This window comes from Culex pipiens, chromosome 2 (genome assembly GCF_016801865.2).
Source record: "Culex pipiens pallens isolate TS chromosome 2, TS_CPP_V2, whole genome shotgun sequence".
Classification (NCBI taxonomy): domain Eukaryota; kingdom Metazoa; phylum Arthropoda; class Insecta; order Diptera; family Culicidae; genus Culex; species Culex pipiens.
The window spans coordinates 120,909,057-120,920,399 of record NC_068938.1 but is presented as its reverse complement, the minus strand read 5'-3'; positions in this window follow the sequence as shown (position 1 = coordinate 120,920,399).

The following is an 11,343-nucleotide window of genomic DNA, read 5'->3' as shown; positions in this document are numbered from 1 at the left end:
ATTTGTTTAATCAATCGAGAATTTATGGAGAAAAGGTGGGCGGATGTGGTATAAATCATACAGTTTTGTGTGAATTCCACTCCCCCGGAATCGACCGCAAATTTTCGAAGGATTGTAAATACCGCCATTAAATCAGTACCGTGCTGGGGATGCCGTGCGAGTTTAGCGCGTGAAATGGTGAAAAATCGTGTGGCGTACAAATTCCTCCTCCCTCAACATGAATATCGCAACATTTTTCATGCCTTGGCAGTTTGGTGCTGTGTTATCGGAGGTAGTTATTGCCTGTGCTCGCTCGGCCTATAGATTGGAAAGATTTTTCTTTGCAATCGGAAAAAATAGTGAGGGCAGCACGATATACCAACGTTTGTCACGAAATGGAACGTTAAGCATCACGTGACGCGATGGAGGTTTGGTCGTTAGGAAATGTGTGGTTAGGTGCCCGGGTATTGACAGGCCAAGTAAACCCAGAATGTATTGCCCACCACACAATTGGGAGTTCAGTGACTCGCTCTGCGGCATTCGTCAACATCAATCGAAAATTAGGCACAATAATTACCATTGATGAAGGCGAGTCGTTCCTGGGCGGTTTTAATATTCATCTCTCTCTTTTTTCTAACCGACCAAACACAGCTTCTCATCGCATCAATTTTCACAGTCCAGAGACTTCATCAACTATCCCAGCAGCGGGAGGGTTGGACATCGTCGGTCGTCGCCTTTGAGACCAAACATAATTTCCTCCCAAATTTGTGCTTAGACCCCACATTCATTCGATGCAGACTGGTTGAACAAACAATAAGACAAAAAAGTGACAATTTCGACTTCCACTTAATCATACTGGAAGAAAATGTTTTATTTGGAGATTTGGGCAACAATATCGCAAAATTTAATGGACAATAAATAAGATTCTGTCTGCACAAAAAAACTGCAATAAGAAGATCCCTTAGACAAAATAAAAATGACCAAATACTACCATTCACCAAATACCACCAAGACAATAGATAAAATGTCGCTTTTCTCCAATTTGTTTCCGAGCATTAATTTGAAAGCTGCGATGAAAGATGGCGATTTTTGCAAACAACTTTTTGTCCGTTGCTGCTTCTGTTGAAATTTTATGGGAAATGCAAAAGCGCACTCGATTTTGGCAAGCCGCGGAAAAGACCAAATTGGTGTGGCGAATCGGAAGGAGTTAAAGACATATTTATCATTTTAATTGCGCGCAATGTCACTTTTATGATCGTTCGGTCGCTACTGGTTGGGGGCTAGTTGGATTGGAACCGGAGTTCAGAGTGGTAGAATAGGTATTTTTTTCTCTATGATTGGGTAGTTTGAATTTTATTATCTATTCACAGAAACCAAGGTTTCTGATGAAACATTAAGAGCGAGTTTTTCACCGATGTGAAACAGGTTATATCGAGGTGCTCCGATTTGGATGAAACTTTCAGCGTTTGTTTGTCTATGCATGAGATGAACTCATGCCAAATATGAGCCCTCTACGACAAAGGGAAGTGGGGTAAAACGGGCATTGAAGTTTGAGGTCCAAAACACATGAAAAATCTTAAAATTGCTCGCATTTCCGTAAAACTTCATCAATTCCAACTCTCTTAGATGCATTCGAATGGTCTTTCAAAGCCCTTCAAAATGTGCTATAGACATCCAGGATTGGTTTGACTTTTTCTCATAGCTTTTGCAAATTACTGTTAAAAATGGATTTTTTTAAAACCTTAATAACTTTTGGCAACAGCCTCCAACACCCATACTTCCATAGGTCAAAAGTTAGGGAATTTCATGGACTATAAGCCTACGGTATTAACTTTTTGGCCAATCGCAGTTTTTCTCATAGTTTTACGATTTTTCTAGAACAAACATTTTACAACGTTAGTTTTTGCCCTGTAGGCCTACATAGTGGCACTTTTTGGTCTCAATTTTGACATATTCGGAATCCTCAGAAAATTTTACATTAGATTGAGGTGTTGGAATTTTGAATTTGATTGGAAAAAAAGCCATTTAGAATAAATTAAAATATTATTTAGCATTTTGTCGGATTAGGGGTAAAACAAGTTTTCGCCTACTTGATACAGCATTTGACGTATTGATCATAGGGTAAATAAGATCTATTTCTTTTCTCAAAAATGTTTTATTTAATTATTTTTAAAATCAAAATTACAACTCCAATACTTCTAACTTACGTGAAATTGACCGAGGATTCCGAATATGACAAAATTGAGACCAAAAAGTGCCGTCTTCTTGGCCTACAGGGCAAAAACTAACGTTGTAAAATGTTTGTTCTAGAAAAATCGTAAAACTATGAGAAAAACTGCGATTGGCCAAAAAGATAATACCGTAGGCTTATAGTCCATGAAATTCCCTAACTTTTGACCTATGGAAGTATCGGTGTTGGAGGCTGTTGCCAAAAGTTATTAAGGTTTTAAAAAAATCCATTTTTAACAGTAATTTGCAAAAGCTATGAGATAAAGTCAAACCAATCCTGGATGTCTATAGCACATTTTGAAGGGCTTCGAAAGACAATTCGAATGCATCTAAGAGAGTTGGAATTGATGAAGTTTTACGGAAATGCGAGCAATTTTAAGATTTTTCATGTGTTTTGGACCTCAAACTTCAATGCCCGTTTTACCCCACTTCCCTTTGTCGTAGAGGGCTCATATTTGACATGAGTTCATCTCATGCATAGACAAACAAACGCTGAAAGTTTCATCCAAATCGGAGCACCTCGATACGACCTCTAGAACAAACCGAGCAGAATCTACAAATACTGCCTCTTAATTACATGCTCAGTTCCGATCACATCATCTGTATTAATCGTGTACAAAAATTACAACAAACATTTTTATTATGTCAGTTTCAGCAAGATGTATCACCCATTAGCCAACACCTTAACTACGGACTGTATTTCAAAATAAGTAAGAGGGTGAATTTTACAAAATCAACAATTAATTCAGGTTAAACATTATAAAAATAACAAAGACAAAATTTCAAAAACCTTTAAAAACTTGTTTTCTTAAACAGAAAAAGAATCTTATTCCGATTCTCAAATATTTATCACTAGAAGCCTGTCCAACCTAGCACCAATAAAACCCCGTATTTTTTCGCTCCCGTTCCGCTGGCACTGTCTTCGAGCGTCGGTCCCTCCGACCAACTGACGTTCCTTTTTTTTCGGGAGAAGTGCGTATGGCGTGTGCCGGCAGATTTCATCCTGATACCGTCTGGCTCTCTTTTTGCTGCCGTGCCAGAAAGGTGCATTTTGCTTTACCTTCGATGTTCACCCTACACAACAAACCCTGCGCACACACCTGGGTGAAACCATAAAGTTTGGATAGTTTATGGCGCGCAAAGTGCGGTGTGGCAGCCGAAACTGCTGCCGAGTGTACCTGTTTACATCGTCGTCGTCTCTCAAAACATAGTTTGTCCGTCAACCGTCTGTCGCTATTTTGGGCTCGTTCCCTTCGTCAATTTGAGCTTCAGGTTTAGTTCCTTCTTCACTCGCGCGCCATTTTTTCCGACTTTATCGAGTCCTTCTGGCGCAGGCTTAACTTAATCGTGTCCGAGGGCCCGTTAAGAAACAATTTGGAAATTAAATGGATTCTATGGTTTGAAGATTTTGAAAATTTTATTCAAAAATTTCGTTACTATAAACTAGAATCAGTGTTCAATATCAGTATTTTGAAAGGTTGCATTGATTTGAAAACTTTCAAAGAAAACTGAAACATTTCCAAATCAAATTGTCACGACATTTCCTACAAATAATTACTGTTAATCAGACAAAGTTACATTTCTATCCTGACGATGACCAAACCCAAAATTCTAAATATTTCAAGGGCTATGCAGTCAAAGTCGGTGGACTCTGGTTATTTTGAGAAGTCTGAGTAGTCCATCCTATTCCAGTTAATCTATTGAATCATTTCTGGAGACTATGTACCAACAAATCTCGACTTCATTTAAGGTTCGTTTATACGGGCTGTACCAAAACAATTTAGGGAGGAATTTTGTTTCTTATGTTTAACGCAAAAACTCATGAACCCATGAAAAAATTGCATTGCAATTTTGATGAATTTCCAGTCATAACCAAAATAGTTAATTACTTCTTGCTACTCACGACTTCTACAACCGCAGTAAAGTTTCCTTACCTGAAAAAAAGAAAAGAGGTGGATTAGAAAGGAATCCAAATAACGATTAGCTAAAAATATTGATTTTTCAACATTGTTGATACACCCTTATTGGTAATGTTCCATCGAAAAGTCCTCATGGTACTGAAAAACTACATAAACAAATCTTAAGCCGTGATAGTGACGATAGAGGAGTTCATTTCAAAATTGCATTTTCACAGGCAAAACCCTACAACCAATCCAAAATTCAAGCCTGGATCACCCTAACGAAGAACCTAATCCATAGTTTGCGGTTTTACTGACGGCGGCGGTTCAACCGACATGGCCAATCGTCACCCAGTTATAAATCGGAGGGCCATGACAAAAAAAAACAAGAACTACCAGAACCGCAAGTCAGCATGGAGAGAGCTTGCGGTGCAGGGCGAATCAAATGGCGAGGGGACAAGTTGTGGAAACATTCTATTTTTCAGCTCAAAACAACCTTATTGCTGGTTTAGAACTTTCAAAAGTGATAACATTGCAGACTTGTGGTGGTTGTTATGGAATTATAAAAAGGAGTGAACAGTAAAGAAGAAATTAAAAAAAAATAAAAAACAGAAAAAAATACTTGAAATGGAACGTTAAATATATATGTTAAGGGTCCACTTCACGTCGAAACCCAAAATATAAGTTATTTCCGTTGAAGTGGACCCTTAAATAAGTCAAAAAATTATTTCAGTTTAGCAACAACATTGTTTAAGGTATAATCTAGACACCAAAACCAACAAAAGAGCCACTTTTACTGCTTGGACTGCAGTTTTCGGGCGTTTTGTTGATTAAGACGCCCCGGTACAGTTAACTTTCCCACGGTGCACATTAAATATTTATCATCTCTTTTCAGTGACCGCGCTTTCTGGCGCTTTCTGGGTTGATTGAGAAAATGCAACCTGGATGAATTTATTTTCGAGTTGGCTCCGGAACGTTGTCCATGCAAAGTTGAATGCACCCTTCCCTTGGGCGGTGGTTGGGCTTATCCGAGCTGCAATAAAAAATGCACAGATTGCGGCTATATATTCCTGAGGGAAGCCAGCAATGACCAATTAGGGACTAAAACCTCGCAGCTGTATTACATCTAGTGCACTAGGTGCAAGTGCACAAAATTATTAAGCCAAATTCATCTCCATAAAGACCGCACAGTACCACACCTCGTGGCTATTAGGGTGATGTGTTGTTCTATACTGTTGCCGGAATATATTAGTTCCAAAGCGTTGCGCGCTTCTCATGATCGAGAGATGTTTTTTAATTGTGTGTTTCAAAGTATATTTGAGCCAATAATTGGCCTACCTCGTAGAAAAATATCCACCTGGACGGACTAGAACACACGAAGGTGTGTTATGCGGAAGGAGAAAATAAAACTGGAAAACAATTCATTAGGAAATGCTAATTGTAATGGGCGGAGAACGATTTTTCGATTAATGATCGAATCGTATGAGAATAGGTGCGTGTTTGCATGGAGCGAGTTCACTAGCCTGATACTGAAATAGTAGTAGGCCGTGAGTACAATATTGCCTTAAGAAAACTTGAACGCTTAAGTATATCAAAAATCAAACCTGATGCAAAAGATCAAAGTTTCAGGATGTTTTCTTGGAATATGAATATTCGGGAGATTTTTTTTTTGATTTCAATGAAAAAAATCTACGTGCAAGAACGTTGAATTTTCAAAAATTGTGTTTGACTAAAACATTCCAAAATCAAACGATTTTAATATACTCAATGTAGGGCAAAGGCACCAAAACTAAGCAGGACTTTAATTTCGAGTAAACTTGAGAAACGAGCAGGTGCTAATTTTTGTTTTAAAACACTCTACCCTATTTTATCATGCTCGTGAAATCCAACCCAGCGCGATCCAAGCATGCGGTGACAACGCACCGACGACGGACGCTGAAACTGTCGTACTACGTGCTTTGCATTAATGAAGCCCCCTCTCTATTCAGCGCTAACTTCATTCATAAATCTGCAACCTCACACACTCACAGAAGCGGCTCAATTCATACCATCGCCTAATAGGTTAAGTTGCATTATCAAAGGTAAAACCTGCTCGAAATGTCGCCTACTGCGACCGCCACCACCGCGCAGCTAGAACAAACCAAGCTTGTTTCCAGCCAGTTTCGCACCTCAATCAAGCTTAAACCAGCAAGACACAATCACACAATCACCCGCGGACCCAGCCTACTTTAATCGATCATAGCAACCTGCGCGAATGCTTGCATGCATGCATGAATGTGTTGTCTGGCTTATCCGACTGCCCCCGCGCCTACTGCGCACGTACATGAGGCCTGGTATTAAGCCAAAGAAGCACAAAAAACACATCCATTCATTGATTCATTCATCGTCGTTGTCGCGCTTTATGAATGAAGGTGAAGACGCGATAAACCGCGCAAAAACCCGTTTTTCCGATCAACTTTTTTTTCGCTCTGCACCAGGTGATGTGGTCGAATTGTGGTGGATCAGCCGGTGCGGACGGGGACACTATTTGCTTATTAGTCAACTTTCTAGGTGAGTAACTGATGGGGGTAGACTGTGTGTTAACCTATTCAAGACAGCTTCAATATACTTAAGACTAGCCAAGAAAATTGAGAAAACCGCTGACAGAGACAATTTTAGCTTATCGCTTATGTGTCAATGTGTTCTTTAAATTGTGTCTATTTGAATGCCTAAACTGTGTTTAGCTACCGCTTACTAATTTAACATCATCAAGGTGCTTACTTTCCCAGCGAACTTTGCATATAAATATTGAAAAAATATTTCCGTTTATGGTAATTTATTATTAAAAAGGGAAAAAAAAACATCGGAAAACGCTTTAGTATCACATCATTCTTCATTTATGGCCACCTCACAATCTGTGTCCGCTCGCACGGAACAGGCGTCATCGATGACGACCACGGTGGCGGCTGCACTCTTGTCTGTTTACCAATTCCGTTCGGGTGCATATCCGTCCGGAACAACCGGCGGCGCGGGTGCGCCAGGAACTGAATTATGAATCATTGGTGCGAGGTTAGGTAAAGTAAAACATTGACAAGAGGAATGCTTCCAACCGACGAGGTGGTGGCAATATGAATTATGAATTCATAAACTTTTTGCGATATCGTCACTGCGTACCGGAGCTGATAATTATGTGATAATTGGAAGTGGAAATGTTATACAATGTAACCAGCTTGAATTCTTCAAGATGGTTCAACGGATTTGCGTCTGTTCCCCAATTTTCAAAATCTTCATAGATTAATGTTGTCAAAATGTTAAAACATTTCCACAGTTAAATGTTTTACTAAGGTACTTGCAGCTAACTAAATTCAGACAGATTTCTTATGTTATGGCCTTGTAGATTGTGGCAACCTATATAATAGTTGGCACCAGTTGTTTAAAAAAAATCAGTTACATTTACTGGGTGCGTTGAAAGTTACTAAAGTTTTAATTTATTTCTTACCATCTTGAAATGAGTTATAGGAAGCAGCACGAATATTAACATTAGGTAAGTTCGGGATTAGGTGGAGTTTTATTATCAGAACTCAAGTCAGATGCAGATAATAGTTTCCCATAATTTCGTAACCGGTCCTTTAAATGCAAGACTTTTTGAACAAACCCAATTACATATTTTGTTGTCTTCGCTCGTGAGTATCTATTTAGCAAATATTATATCAATAGGCCGGCTACGAAATTATGAGTAATTAGGAAGTATATCAGACTCCAAATCATCTTAGATTTTTTTAATTGAGTTTATTCCTGTTCCAGATTTTGAGTAATTTGACTTCCTCTTGATAAAAGATTTGCAAAATCTTACTCAGGTTTGGCAAATCTTACTCAGATTTGTTCAAGATACCGTGAGAAATATCCGTAACCACACTAATTTCCGTGTTGAAACCCGTGTTTCGAATTCCGCGTCCCCTAACTCCACCAAGAGCGAAAAAAAAAGAAAAACAATCGAAAATTTGCACTCTCGAAAAACCCAGTTGACGCAACTTGTTACTGTTTAAGTTAAAATTTATACTCTTTCCAATTTTTATTATGCTACTGCTGCCGGTTCTCACCGCCCAAAAAAAAAGTGTGTGCCTTCCGAGCAGATCATCCCGCAATCGTCGGCTCAGCTCAACTCAACTCGCCCAGTTCAAAACTGGAGGAGTTTCTTCCCCGGCAACAGGTCTCTCGCGCGCGTTGGAATAAATCATATAAATTGACTGTTTTGACGATTTTAATGCATTTTTTCCCCTCCGGCCACTGCTCCGTAATTATAATTGTTATAGTGCATTGTTGAGGCTCGGGGGTCTCTTTCTTTTATGGTGGCGGAGGCCTCCCCCCTTTTGGTCTGTATTTGCGCGCGGCTTATTTTTTTGATGACCGGTTGAACCCAAGTGCCAACCCAGGTGACTCCCCGAAAATATTAAATAGCGCTCGTCGTCGCGATCACACTTGCTTGGCCTATCACTGTCGATTGTTACGGCCTCCGACACCGACGACGACGACTAGAGAGACAGGGAGATCGTCTTGGTCGTGTCAAAAAAGACAGCACAGTCACATTGTGCAGTAATTAATTGTCAATAACCATTGTTTTCTTGGGGGCTCACGGTTACACGCTCTTTTTCGTTCGTTCCGGCCAAACCTCCCCCTTCTGGCTTGGGAGAGGCTTGCGAACCGTCAAAGAAAACCGGGTATTGAAATATATTCCTTTCTTTTAATTCAATTAAAAACAATTAAAATTTATTTATGGGCAGCCGACAACTATTTATTCGATTTTTTCTCTCTTTTTGCCTGCTCGAAGTACAGGAGAGGGGCCGTTTTTGCCAGCACACTTTTTTTGTGGGCAGGGTTGAGGTGCTGCTACTGGGTGGAACGGTGGCCACACCACGAGCGGACCCAATGAAGTTGGCAACGGTAGCAGGAGGCTGGATCTGGAGGCTCCTTGGATTTTTAAGGTGCGATTCAAGATGCAATCGCCCATATTGATTCATTTAGACTGCGACAAGATAGCACAACCACAGCGATAGCATTTTTGTAGCAAAAGTGAAAAAGTCGTCGTTGTCGTGCTATCTTGTCGCACGTGCATTTTGGGTCAAACTGAGTTAAGAACGTCATTTTGTGCAGCTCACAATGCCTGCCCCAAAATTCGATTTCGACCCTCAGATATTCAATGAAAACCGAAAAAGTTCCGTGCATTGTAGTCACTCTTCATATGAAAGATATTTCAATCTTGTCATGCTATCTTGACCCACCTTGAAAATTGTTGTAAGTGTGACAACTGGCCGAAGGGATTTCAGGTTGGAACGCGTTTGACACACTTACATGCCCGACTACCTTAAACGTTTGTAATTACTTTTGGGCACAGAATAGTCAACCAAACGTGTTTGCGTTTACATTAAAACGCATTTTCTCGGAACGTCAAAAAACGTCGTGCGACAAGATAGCACGACAACGTCAAAATATGCCATTAAACTTTGAATGTGTTTAAAAGGTAATGTTCATGTCAAGTTTATAAAGTTCCTGTAATAGAGTTAGATTGTGTCAAATCCATTACCGAATTTGAATAAAACTGCGATACTGCGAACTTCATATTTGTAAATAATATTTACAAATAAAGACAACTAGGGGAAATATACCCATTTTAATCACTCTAAGCCGTTCGACCAATTCTCATCACTTTTGCAGATTTCCGCTATTAAACAAAAACACTTTATGAAAGCTGTATTTCATGATCAAAGTGCTGATAGGCCGATAATAAAAAATAGGCTGAGATTTGGTATATTTCCCCTAACTAGCTATTTTTTTCAAGCGATTTCCGCTAAAATGTTGATCATTTTGACAGATTGTCTACCGATATAAACTTCATCGATTTTTTAGGTGTGGTGTTCTGGTTGATGTGCACCGTTAAATTAATCGAAAAATGCTGTGTTGTCATTACAACTTTATTAACAATTAACCTAAGCAAGTTGACTAGCAAGTCATTTGTTTAGCGATCAAAATAAAACCAACATTGATTGTCATCACGATAAGTTTAATCTCAATCTCAGCTGTTGAAACGAAATTACACTTAAAATTTATCATAAACATTAGCACTTACATAAAATTCGCTATAAATTAACATCCAAGTGCTGTTTTCAAACCTGTCGGTATCTGCCAGATATCAACAAAAAGAAGCAAAAAGTGAACCACAATCGTGCCAGGTGAAGAAAGCGTCGTTTAGAATAACTTTCCATAAGATATTAGGCTAGCCGTGGTCGTCGTGCGCACAACCCGGAAAAGATAGGCTGAGGCGGACTAGTTCCTTTGCTATTTTTTTTTGTCGTGGCCGACTTCACTCCATTTCGCACAGTTATGGACAAATTAATTAATTGGACGGTGATGTAGAATTAATTGCCGACTAAACGCGATTTTTTTTGCAAGGCAGTATATTAGCGAGCGTTGAATTGCAGGGAATGGAGAGATGGTCGTAAATTATGCCCAATTTTACTGCAGTTTATTGGAAATGGAGCGTTTGAGGTGAATCTGCTAGATGTTTAAAATGTTCTGTTTGATGTAAATTTTTAACAGCTCTTTCAATAGATCTATGACATCATTTCACACTACCTGTTAGCTTTTGTGAAACTCATTTTTGGCAAGAGTTTGCTGTCTAAGCTATCTGAATTTTTGAGAAATTTTACGAAAGGATTGGCTCAAAGACATTTTGTCACGACTTGTACCGTTTGAATTTTTAAGTACTTTTGTTTTTGTTTCTTCGCAAAGCGATGAATTTAAATTAATGGATTTATTATTCGCAAATTATTTTATAAAACGATTTTTAAAACAGTACATTGTTCAATGACTCATCAACGTACGTGTCACCGAAAAAAAAGAACTCGATCTACGATTTGATTCGCTTCCATTGCGTCTCTAATCCGGTTGTGGTGGGTGGAGTTTAATCGATTCCGCCACCCCCATACGCCGCCCGATGGACGGATAGATGGATTGTTTAGCATCTGATTTTGGCGCACCATTTAGATCATCGCCGACTGATTTAATTGCCCTGTAGGCCCACCGCGACCGGTTCACCTGATTAGTCCAACGCTCTAGAATTGGCATGGTCAGCCTATTACGGTTTGTTTCAGGGCAAATCATTAAACATGTAAACTGTAGATTTTTTGAATATTTAGAAAAATGTCATTTAAAAGAATTTCAACATAAGTTTTTTTTTCAAGTATTTTAATTTTATTTAATT